Below are 12,751 nucleotides of genomic sequence, written 5' to 3'. Positions count from 1 at the left end.
CCTGCCCTGCTCCTCACCCACCACTGCCCCCTCCCTTGCTCAACGTCTCCATCAAACATTCGGTTTATTTAGAAAACAGAAAATAACTAAAGGGTAAGAATTCGCCTAGCTAGCTCCTTGTTCCTAATATATATATATTTTTTGTAAATCCAAGGGAGGACCCCTCGAGGTGCAGGACAGCCCCCCATCCCTGCCACTGAGCTCAGCCATCCCTTTACTTGAATTCACTTCCTGAGCACAGAGGAGTGGAGATGAACCCAGGGCGAGAGCGGGGGCATGGGCCGGGCATCGCTGGGTGAAACACAGGAAGTCAGGATGTGAGGGGCTGCTTTGACCTTCCTCTTTCTTCCAGTTAAGGCACCATCTGCCCCAACCCTAAAGGAAGAGGGGAAAGGGAACAGCTGGGACAAGGAAATTCAGCTTGCCTGGGGCTGGGGAGCCAGTGGGGGTGAGGGATGGTAGACACACCTCTCTCCCTGGACAGACACCTTCCCCCTATCTCAGGCACGCACGCACACACATGCGTACATGCACACACACGTGCACATGCATGTATGCCGTGCCCCATGCACTGGCAAGGAAAAGGTTCGGGGGATCTCCAAGAGAAATCTGTTTGGGCTCTTCGGGCCCAACAAGACACTCACTTTCAGATCTCTGTCCTTCTCGGTCTCCCCCCATAGCTCTCCGTGTCTAAAACACCTGCCTCCTAAGCACAAGGGCTCAGCAGCCCAGACGGGTGGCCAAGTCCGTGGTCCAGAGGCCAGGGCTGCCCGAGTTTGCCCAATTGGCTCAGCAGCCAGTTTACCAAGAGTCAAAGAGCATCCTAGCCCCTAGTGATGTCTCCTAGGCTCGGCTCAGCCTAGCCAGGGCCCTGAGCGAGGAGGGGCCCATCCAAGCCGGACTCAGGTCCTGAGATGCATAGCCAGGCAGGCCGGAGGAGCAGGTCAGCTGGGACCAAAGGACAAGAATAGCTGATGGGACGCAAAGCTCTTACCCACACACAATCTGCTCCAAGGAATGTTCTTTAAAAAGCCGCTCTGGTGGCCTGGATGTTCCCATTCGTTTGGAACTTCCGGGTGCGGGGGTCAAGGGGGGAGCCTATCTAAGTCCCTGGGCCCCTGGCACCCCCACAGTTGGGGATAGACGCCTGCCTCTGGAAAGGAGATAGCCAGGCTAGCACGTTCAGGTCAACATGGGACACCTTCGTGGGCCAGACTCCCTGGGGTGTTGAGCACAGCCACTGTGTCTGCCCTGGGGGAGGTGGTGACTTACTTGGGGGTAGGGTGAAGAGAACAGTTAGGGGGGCCTGAGTGGAGGATCTGGAGGGAAGCCAAGAGAAGACAGGGCCTGTGTACCCAAAGCAGGGCCAAGGGCCTGAGGAAAGGGCCTGCCCAACCGTGGGCTCCACCCACTGGGACCCCCCAGGAAATGTGCGCAGGGGAGGTTGAAACACAGCTCAGCAGGCAGCTGACCCAGCTCTGGGGTCCAAACACAGCTTCTCCACAAACGGGGCCTGGGAAGGGAAACACAGTGGTTCCCCCAGAGGAGGACGCAGGCCTGAGGTCCTGCTTCCACACACATCTGGAGGCTCCATAGCAGTGGCTGCTCTCCTTCCTTCCTGCTCATCTCTCTCTTTTTTAACAGCTGCATCATCGTCTCTATCCGCCATGTGTTTAACCATTGAAGGAAGTTCCCAGTTTGCATTAGGGAATTATTCTAGCCCAGCCCTGTGAAGGGCTTTGGGGGGCAGAAGCCGGGATGAGTAAAAACTGTGTGTGTGTGTGTGTGTGTGTGTGGGTCTCGCCCATGAGGCCAGATTTCCTTTGTCTTTCCTGAGTCACCTGGGACACTAGGTGTTTGTTCACCCTCCCTCATTCACGCCCACACTGACACACATGTGCAGGCTCACGCACATGCGCCCCCAGTTACGCACAGAACATACATGGCGTGTGTGTTAGCCAGGGGCTCTTAGAACAACATCTAATGGCTTTGGTTGTCTCCGCTGTGAGGCACGGGCAGCCTGAGTCACTTCCACTTGGGGTGCGGCTGGGATCTTGTCTAGAGGACAAGGACACGGTGCAAAACGAGGCTCTGAGGCCCCTGAAGGCAGGCGGGGCCCCAGGTGAAAGTCCACCCTCAGCCCTACCCATCCCTCTGACACGGGGCCTCCGCCGCCCCAGCCGCACCTGGAAGCGCAGGTCTCCAGGTCCCTGAGCAGACGTCTCTCTGCCCTTGTTTACATATCTTCTGGGGCACTGGAGGCTCCCACCCCGGTCCAGACACCTGGCTGCGTGGGAGTGGGCACTGCCCATGGTGACCAGGGGGCCTCCCTGACCTGTCGTTTCCTGGGCCAATGAGGCCAGGGTCCCCATCCGTGTGACCCCACCAGAGGCAGGTTCACACCAGGACACGGAGCACCTGGCACCTTGGCTTTGCCTGGCTGTGGCCTCAGGGAATTTGGTGTGGCACCCAGCAACCCACACGTGGCACACTATGACTGCCCTTCCCTCTTCTGGCACATCAGCACTGCGCCAAGACTGCCAAGACAAACCAAAAAGCTGCTCTGAGTTCCTCCCAGGGCTCCAGGGAGTTTGCAAACCCAGGCTGCCTGTCCTGTCCCGCGCCTGACGCCGCCGAGATTCAGAAGGAACAAGGACGCTCCCGGCTGCCCTGCCCAGCACACGCTGCCTCGCGGCCTTCTGTCTCTGCCCACACCTCCCTGGGCAGTGTGTTCAAAGGGGCCAGAGCCAGCCCGTAGCCTGCCCTGGGCAGGGTCTTCCCTCCCCTTCCCACCGTGCACATCCTAAGGTGCCCACGCTGCGGGAGGGGCTGGGGGGCACGAGGGAGAGGGGGCGCCATCTGAGCAGAGCTGCGGGCTCCCTAGTGCCTCTGTGGGGTCCTGCCCGGCACAACCCTGACCACCACCCTGAGCACAGGTGCCCTCTTGGGATTCCGTAAGAATAACCAAAAGCATTTTAAGCGTGTTACCTTTCTTTCCGCAGGTAGACTCCAAAAACAAAAACCAACACAAATCTTTATTTTTTGATTTAGAAGATATAATGAAAAATTATGGGGAGAGTATTCATTATGGCAGGTGTCTATGTGTAAGAAGAAATATATATATATATATGTCATATAGCTTGTTAGGTTTATTTTTTAAATGAAAGGTGAGAAAAAATTGATTTGAAATATATACCATGAGAAGTCCCATGTCCTGTCAAACTTGTCAGTATTTTATAAATAAACTTTTTTTTCTGGGAGATCTGAAGCATCATTCATTTTTCTCCTCCCTGGAAGGTAAATGGAGACACCTGCCCCATGTTATGCTCAGACAGCCCGCTCCTCAAACACCCATGCTGAGCCATGCTGTGCTTTTGCAGAAAGAGTCAAGGGTCCAACCTGCTTTCTTAGTTCACAGGGGCGTGGGCATGCATGCCTTTAAGTGAAATGTACTATTTTATTTATTTTATACTTTTAGGACCAGAGCCTCTCAGATTATGCCAAGTTAGGGGCAAAAATGGTAATGATGATTAATAACAGTAAGAGCAATAGCTCGCACGTACAGCACTCGCCCTGTGCCAGGCAGGCTCTGTTCTCACAGCTTCACATTGGTGACCTCAGCCCTCCTGTGACAACCCCCAGCAGGAGAACGGACGTGGCTTGCTCCTGAGAATTGGAAAAGCCAGGATTGCACTCAAGCCAATCTGGCTCCTGGGACATACACGTGCCGCCTCTCTGATACGTTAAGGCAAGTTCCTTGCCCGTTTTTATTTTAATTTCTACAAAACCAGCCCACCAGGTCCTAGAGTCTTGAGGCAGGGAGGACAGTTGTGGTGGGTGGTGGATCTCGCCCACTTAATCCACCCGGGTTTAGCGTTACGGCCCGACTCACTGAATTTATGAGCGGAGCGCAGCGCTGTTACATTCTGCCCCGTTGATCTCACCTACATTATTAAGTCAGGTGGATTCAAATAAAAGAGAGTGAAGGAAATGTGTTAATAGTACATGTAATGCCACTCACCGAGTGCACTCATTGTACCGTCCATGTTATTGTGTAACGTACATCAGATACGATTCATAGAGGCGTCTCTGTATAATCAAAACATAATTAAAGCAGGGACTTTGAAATATATAATACATACATATGCACACTTTGCTTTTACTTAAAACTCACAAATGTAAATTCATTCATCAATCTGTTAATGTGGGGCCATAGCATTTTCTTTTTCCTTTTTTTTTTTTTTTTTGAGAATGGGCTTGATATATGGAATCTTAAAATATCTTTCTTACATAAACTACATCTATAAAGCATCATCAATGAATTCCAGTTTCTATCTCTTTAACATAAAGCAAAAATTTATAGAAATTATGAATCGAAGACTGCCAATCTCCGGTTGTGCATGTAAGGAGCTTGGAAGGCCCCACGAGTAAAAAGCTAACGGCGCTCCTCAGACCCATCAGAGAAGTGAAGTCACAGGGCAGACTACTGCCCACCAAATGCAGAGACAGGAATCCAGAGCAGTAAATGCGGATTGACGTAAGAATGGAGGCCCAGATTTTATTATCTTGCCCTAAACTTTTGCAGTTCCTATCCATTTCTAATTCAACACCCTCTCTTATTGGTGCAACTTTTTCCTTTTCCGAAGCATTCAATGTAATTTTCAAAGAAATAATAATTCTCCTTTTGCCTTCTAATCTTGGCCACTTACGTCCTATTTAATTAAATTATGCAATCACTATAAAATGTGCAGCAGCATAAACAAGTTTGCGAAGAGTCATAATTGGCTCTTTGTAAACATCCAGCTGGATCTGGCAAGAGCCTATTCCGCAGGCCTCTTCGCCATCAGCATTCAGGGACTACGGTCATCTCCGTGGTCTGCAGACGAAAGCGGGGAACCATTTCATACGGCTGGTGGGTTAAGACAGCTTCTCCTGTATGTACTACAGCACACGCCATGCACTCTGTACTTTAGGGCCAATTTTCAAGGTGAATAAGGGATTTTCAAGGGTAATTTTGACTACACATAACCTTGACATTGCACATAACTTGGAAACCCCTCACACACACACACACACACACACACACACACACACACAGTAGACCCAACCCCACATCAACCGGTTTGAGGGAGTTCGGTTAATGGGTAGTAACATGGAAGACATTCTAGACCAGGAGTCAGAAGGGTGCGTTCTGGTTCTAGGATGGTCACTGACAAACTGTGAGTGCTCCACCACCAATGGGATCGATGGAAAGAAAATCATAGGGTTTGAAAGAAAGGGCTTTGACCACCAAAAGCGTGTCTTTTGTGTTTGAAGCACATATGTTCCTTAATTCTTTAATTCTAATCTTCCTCCTCCTTTACTTCTAATCCCAGACGGGCCCCTCCCTAACGGTGGCCAGTGTGCATGGACTTTAGCTGCCTTCAGCTTTATTACCAAGTCAAATACGCTGGGAAAAAAAGGCTGTCTACACCAAAAAAAAATGAGGAAGGTAAATCTGCTGAGAAGGAAGGGGAGGGGAAGGGAGGAGCTTCCCAAAGCCAAGGAGGCGTGCTGTGACATCACACACTGGTTTGCGTTATACACACTGCTCCTTTCCACTGCGAAAAGTCACATCACCTGGAACACATCAAGGCGACCTCTCCCAGCGCAGTGGAATCTCTTCGCTTAGAGCTCCCAGGGTTTCTAAATTGGAAAAGCACTTTTGATTGGCGAGGCTAACCAAAATGGGCATGGGGCTGGCGGGCATGGATTCCAGCAAATTCCAGTTTGAACTTGAACTTGAGTTCAACTTCTGTCAGCCCTCTACTACCTCATCCGTGGAATGGGCTCAATTTCTGCCTTTTTCGACGTCAGACTCACGGAGTGAAATGTAGGGAAATAACCTCTCAGACGGAGGAGGTGACCTTCCTAGGGGTTCTCCCATGACTCCATTTCCATTCTATCCCAATTTCCCTGTCCCGCACATGGTCCAGAACCATCAGAGCTGCTTTTATTTTTTGCTTAGTTTCCCAATCTGGATGGCAAAGCACATCGGCCATGAGGCTTGGCTAGAGCCAACAGATGGAGAAAGCAACGACTATTTTTCTTTTCGACGTCGTAGCTTCTAGCAGGGAGGAGGCCCTGCCACTGTGGGGTGCAGGAAGGTGAGGGGAGATGAGCCTTGAAGGGGGGTGGGGGGGCGAGCAGTCATCTCCAGCTGGGTCAGGTCCACTGGCTCCATCCGACTTGAGATGAGCTGCCTCCGCCACCTGCTGCGAGGCTCCCAGCATGCATTGCAACCACCCTTCCCAAAAGCGGCCCCGAGAGGTTCCAGGGAAATTCAGACCTCACCACGTCCCTTTTGGGGACTTTCGGGGCTGCTCAGGGCCAGTTGTCCAGCAGCTAAGCAGTACCGTGGGAATGAAAACGGAAATAATTAATGGTGTTTGGTTCACGTTCCTCCAACATTGACCGCCCGAGTCAACCAAGCCCTGTGGATTGGTGCTTTCACTCCTTCACGGGAGCTTCAGCCAGGGCCCAGGCTACCCGAGAGGACATCAGGTTCAGAGCCCAAAGAACCCCGCCCGTTGCTTCAGCAGATCTGGAGGCCATGACACTCTCGGCCGTGACACCCTGGACTCTACCCTGGAGAACGGGGCCCCCTCTGCTGTGGACCTAACTCCGAACATGCAGCTCAGGTAAATGGGGGGCAGGGTATTGGGGGGGCTGGACTGGCTGCCTCTCCCCCGCTGCTCCAACTGCTTGCAGCAGCATGGCCTTGAAGGGTTCGGGATCTGCTCAGCAGCTCCTTGGGGGCCCAGATAAAGTAGCCGATGACTAGTGTCCCTCTAGGTCCTACTCTCCACCTATCGTCCTGATACCATGATTAATAATGAGCGCTTTCACTGTGGTCAGTACCTCTCCTGGCCCTGCTTTGATGGCCCTGGGATAGCCATGCTGAAGGTCTGGGAGAACCAAAGGGCCCCTCCCCTGGACACAGCTGTGACCTGGGACTGGGCGGGGGGAGGACGTGGAAGAGCCAGCTAGTCAGGTGTCTTCCAGCACTGGCTCTCCTGCGCAGCTCTGCCAGGCAGGGTGGGATACTGCGGCCCCGAATTCAGAGGGAAGCCGTGCCCTCTTCTTACTGTGTCCTCAGACCCTACGTCCTGCCACCTGAGGGTCTGCGCTGTCCTCAGCCCAGCTCTGCCTACCGGGGATCCCAGGACACCAATGTCTGGAGGGTGCTGTCTGCCTAGATTCATCTGATGGGGGGGGTCTTGTTAACAGCGTTGCCTAAGAGAACGAGAAATGCCCTTCTCTTCCTTCTTTAGGCCCTCCCCTCCCCCATCGCCAGCCCCAGTCCCCAAGAACTACGGATTGTGACATTGGGTGGAAATTTGGGGGAAATCCACACTGGTGCGAGGCTGTCTTCAGAAACTTTATTGGTCAGCACAGCTGCTGCAGCAGAAAACAGGCCTCGGATGGAGGAAACCTGGGTTCGAGGTGGGGTTGCCGGATGCGATCAATGCAAACCAAAATGTGCGTGGGACGTGTGTGTCCTAAAACACTGTCTGTCGTTTATCTGAGATTCAAATGTAACCAGGCATCCTCTATTCTTATTGGCTAAACAGGCCACCAGATTCTAACTCTTCCCAGGGAAATACTGCTAGGGGGACCCCAGGTCTACCAGAGGTGGGGGTTCATGTGAAACTTTCAGAACCTCGGTCTCCTCCTCCAGGCAGCGGGGATGCTGAAAACCGCTCCGCGTTCCTCGCCGAGAAGCATTCGGGTATTGGCGAAGCGACTGTTATGTGAACATCCTTCGGAAGCCATACAGCACTCAACGCACGTAAGGGATTATCACTGTTGTTCGTTGACAAAATGACACTGGAATCACCCAAGAGCTTCTGGCTCTGGGCACAGCTCTGGCTGCATGAGTCCCAGGCCCAGTCCTTCCTGAGTCGGGCTCTGCCTGCCTCGGGAAATGTCTCAAAAGAACCCTTGTCCGTGTTAGAAATGGAGGGTCCCTACGGGGAGCGGAACTGGCCTTTCAGAGTGTATCAGCCGTGCTAGAAGCAACAGCACACTCGGGTTCAGGTTATCTGAGGAGAGTTTCGTTCAAGGAGCGTGGCAGAACCTCGGGGCAGAAGCAGGGGCTGCCATTACCACTGGGACCTGACATGGCAGGTGGAAGGGCAAGTTCCTGGAACCTGCAGACAGAAAGGGCTGGATGGAGACACAGGCCCGGGGTGGGGTGGGGGTGGGGCAGCCTAGAGAACCCCCATCTCTCCACGTGGACCCGGCTCTCCTTCCGTCTTCCAGTCTCCTGCCTGAGCTCCTGTGTGCTCCAGGCTCGGCAAGAAGTGAAAGGGCATGTGGTTCCTAAGGGCCAGCTTCCCCCAGGGGCACAGAGAGAGGTGGGGTGTGGTCAGGAGGGTCACCTGGGCACCAGCAGGCCCACAGCGGTGCTCACCTGTGCCTTCTGATGTTGGTTTTTCCATGGAAAGTTCCACGCCTACACCTAAGGCACTTCTCCGACTCCCTTTTCTCATTGTTGATAAAGAATGGAATTAGCCCCGAAGAGGCCTGCTGGGAGCTTTCACCAGCAAAGATGGGATTCTCTGGCGTAGGAGAGAATTCCTAGCGTCTTTGGGAGGACGACACAGCTGACCTGTGTTGACAGGTTCTGCTAAAGGCCTTCTGGGCAGCACCGGTAACCCCCACAGGAAGTCCAGATGCAGGAATTTCACCTCTTCCCCATTTGACAGATAAGGACCCCTGGCTGCCGAGCTGAAGGGGGAAGGGACCTGCCAAGGAAGTGCCAGAGCCGGGCGGACCCCAGGCCTGGCTGGCAGCCTTCACCCAGGGTTCAGACACTGCCCCACCTGGAAGAGGAGACCCGGAGGAGGGGACCTGGGCTCTTGGGGAAGTCTCTGTGTCCTGGGCGGCCGCAGGCCAGACACAGGAAACGTTTTAGGACAATGACTCGCACATGCACTCAATGGGGCAAATGTTCTCCCTCCAGGGCCAGAGAGCAGATAATTCAGGATTTTCCACCCTCATGAGGGCGCAGCCAAAGATGACACATACATGAATGCGCGTTGCTGTGCGCCCGTCAGGTTTTATTTAGGGACTCGGAAATTAGAGTTTTACATAATTTTCACCTGTAACGAAATATCATTCTGGTTTTTTATTTTCTTCTCTGAATCATTTTTAAATGTGAAAATCATTCTTAGCTCGTGGGCCACCCAAACACCAGCCGTTTGCTGACCCCTGGTTTAAAGTGGCTTCCAGCCAAATCAATACTTGCTGGAATTCTGTGGGGTTCTGCTGTGACGCCCCCCCCCCGATAAGGTAGTTATGAGTACTATCATAGATTGAATAATGCCCCCCCAAATTCACATCCACCTCGAATCTCAAAATGGGACCTTATTTGAAGTAGGGTCTTTGCAGATGTAATTAGTTAAGATGAGGTCACACTAGATGAGGGGGGGACCCTAAATCCAGTGACTGGTGTCCTTATAAGACCAGAGGACATGGAGACACACAGTAGGAAGAAGACAGGGACAGATTGGAGTGAAGCCGCTACAAGCCAAGGAATGTCACAGGTTGCAGGGGACCCCGGAAGCTGGAAGAAACACGGACCCTCCCCCAGAGCCTTCGGAGGGAACGCGGCCCTGCCGGCACCTTGATTCTGGACTCCTCGCCTCTAGAACTGTGAGTGAATAAATTTCTTGGTTTCAGCCACCCCGTTTACAGTAATTTGTAAGGACGGCCCTAGGGAGAGAGCCCTAAGCTCTGCTTGGAGCTCCAATGTGCATCTTTTACGTTCGGGAGTTCAGGTTCAGTGACTGGCGGAGGCTGGCAGGATCCCAGGACCCGGCCCCTCGCATCCACTCCTCTTCTCCCCCAGCCCCTCTTTGGTTTTTGTAGAACAGTGCCAGCCAGCCCTGAATTAAATCGGCAGCTATGGAATGCTTGTTTTCCTGTCTTCCTCCCACCTCCCCCGCTTCTTAAATTGTTTCCACCTCTCCCTAGGAGCCAAACAACAGACCTTCCCCAAGGTCCGAGAAATACCCCTCACCCCCCGACCACCACCAACCTGCAAAGTATTAATCACAGGTGCTGGTGGCCTCGCTCCCTCTGGCTGCCACTGGGTAAGCTGGGGTACAGCGGGCCTGTGTGTGGGTAGAGGCAAGACCTGCCTGGGTTCTGGGCCTGGCATTGCGCCTGGCACATGGCACCTGGTGCGTGGGGTGACTGGGCAGGCCTCTCTCATAAAGTAAGGCTCCACATCCCCCGACACCTACTAACTAGGGCCCCACAGCACGGCCACGCTGGGTGGAGGAAACCCAGACACCGCAGCCCAGGGCACCTGTGCCCATGAACAATAGCTACACTCAGCCAGGCGCCCTGCCTAAGCGCTCAGCATAAATGAACTCCTTCACTCTTTCAAAGGCAGGAGAGGACGCGAAGAGGGACCAAAGTGACCTGCTGATGGTGACGGGGCCAGGGTCCCCAGTGACAGCCCCAATGCCTGGGGACCACCCAAAACACCACGTGTCCCAGCTTGAAGAGGGCTGGGCACTCCCGGGGTGCAGGGACCTGCCCGTGCTCCTGGGAGACTGAAACCCCTTCCCTGACTCCGGGTCCTGGCCTGCGTCTGCTCCCCTGTTGCTCCCGAGGAGAAAATCATTGCTTCCCATCTAGGCTCCCAGGATGACAGGGGAATATGGTCAGTCAGTCCGCAGAAGGTCCTGGCACTGTTTACTTCAGAGGCTTGTGTTGTAAAGGGGATTCCGCCAGCGGCAGGGAAGATTCAGGAAGGCTCTAGAAGATGTGGGTGGATGGGCATGGCGGGAAGTCAGGGAAGCCACCTCAGAGGTGGCCCCCAGGTCATTTCTTGGAAGGAGATCTGTGGGGGCGGGGCAGAGGGGGCTGGGGCCCCAGAGGGTGGATCCGACCACATCTGTTTGCAGTTTGCAGCTGGCCTGCCCGCCCCCACCTCACCCCACCCTCCGCAGCCAGCCAGCTGCCTGTGTGCGCCTGCGGCCTCCTGCCTGGACCAGTCCCGCACACGCTCGGCGGTGAATCATTTCTGCTGCCGCTGTGTGCTCCTGGAGTGGTTCCAGTCATGACACCATGATGTCACCTCAGGGGAGTTCCTGGGGTGCTGCCCTGGGAGCTTCCTCTGCTCCGCGTGGACAGGGGTGGGGGGCAGCCCAGATCCTAGGAACGGGCAACAAGGACATACAGGAGAGGAGCAGTGAGTATAAGGGAAATCACAGCTACTCACGGTGACAAGATGGCAGCTGACATCAGACCCCAGAAGAGGGAGACGCAGGAAGTGGGTCACATCACCCTCCGAGCTCCTAAAAGGGGCAGCTCTCACTGACTGCTGCACCCCAGAACAAGAGCACCATGCTGCCAGGTCTTTCCAGTTCTTCAAGAACTGGAACCCAAATTTTATGCAAACCCCCTTATGCTTAAATATTAGCAACTAAAAAATATATACACACATTTTTATATATTACACGTACACATATATAGTATAAAGCATTGTTGTGGCAGATTGTACCTTCCAAAAGTGATTGCAACGGTGTCTCCCATCGCATGTGCTCCTCTTATAATGTAACTGACGCGTCTCCCCCCCAAAGGGGGGGCCGTATTGCTCCCCTTGGGCCTGGTGGGGAGGGGCCTGTGGTCACAGCAGGAGTGAAGCCCTGTGGCTTTCAAGGCTAGACTATGGTTACGGGTTGAATTGTATCCCGACAAAAGATGTTGAAATCCTAACTCCCAGTACCTGGGAATGTGACCTTATTTAAACAGAGGGTCTTTGCAGATGACCAAGATAAGATGAGGTCATGGGTAGGCTCAAATCCTTATAAAAAGGGGACATTTGGGTACAGAGACAGATACGCAGAGGAGAGATGGCGTGAAGACTCCGGGGAGAAGGGGCCGTGGAAAGACAGAGAATCCGAATGTGCCCCCAGAAGCTAAGACAGAGGCATGGACAATATTCTCCCTCGCCACATTCAGCAGGAACCAGCCCTGCCAACATCTCGATTTTGAACCTCTGGCCTCCAGAACTGTGACAGAATAACTTCCTGTGACTTCACCCAGTTTGTGGTCCTTCATGATGGCAGCCGTAGGAAACTGTGGCAAGCATAAAAGGTCATATAGTTTCTGCCTGGTCCTCTTGGACATTTGACCTTAGCACTTGGCTGCCATCTTGTGAGGAAGTCCAAACTATTCCCCATGGGGAAGCTATGCATAGATGTCCTGGCAGACAGCCCAGCCCAGATGCCAGCTGACAGCCAGCATTAACCACCAGACACGTGAGTGAGGGTTGCCCAGGTGAATCCAGGTCCCAGCCATCGAGCTACTCCTACCCCACCCCCATCTTCAAGTGTTCCCAGTTGACAGCCCTTACATCAAGCAGCAGAAACAAGCCATTATTTCTGGACTCTATGTAGATTCCTGAGACCAATAGAATCCAGAAGTATAATACAATAGTTGTTGTGGGAGTTACAGGCTGCATCCGCCACACAGGTCAGCGGCTTGCACTTGGATAAGACCAGCAAGCTGCCAGTGGGGTCTGCAGGTCTATAAAGCTGCCCAACCCGGACTCACGCCTTCACCGCCCTCTGGGATGGGGGAGGCAATGGTGAAATGGAAATGGCGGGATGGAGGGAAAAGAAGACGAGCTAGAAGTCATCCTCAACTAGCAAAGATCCCATCGTAAGAGGTCAGGTGCCAAGAGGTGCTG

This window comes from Furipterus horrens, unplaced genomic scaffold (genome assembly GCF_987537825.1).
Source record: "Furipterus horrens unplaced genomic scaffold, mFurHor1.1.pri manual_scaffold_11, whole genome shotgun sequence".
Classification (NCBI taxonomy): Eukaryota; Metazoa; Chordata; class Mammalia; order Chiroptera; family Furipteridae; genus Furipterus; species Furipterus horrens.
Note: the sequence above shows the minus strand (reverse complement) of the source record.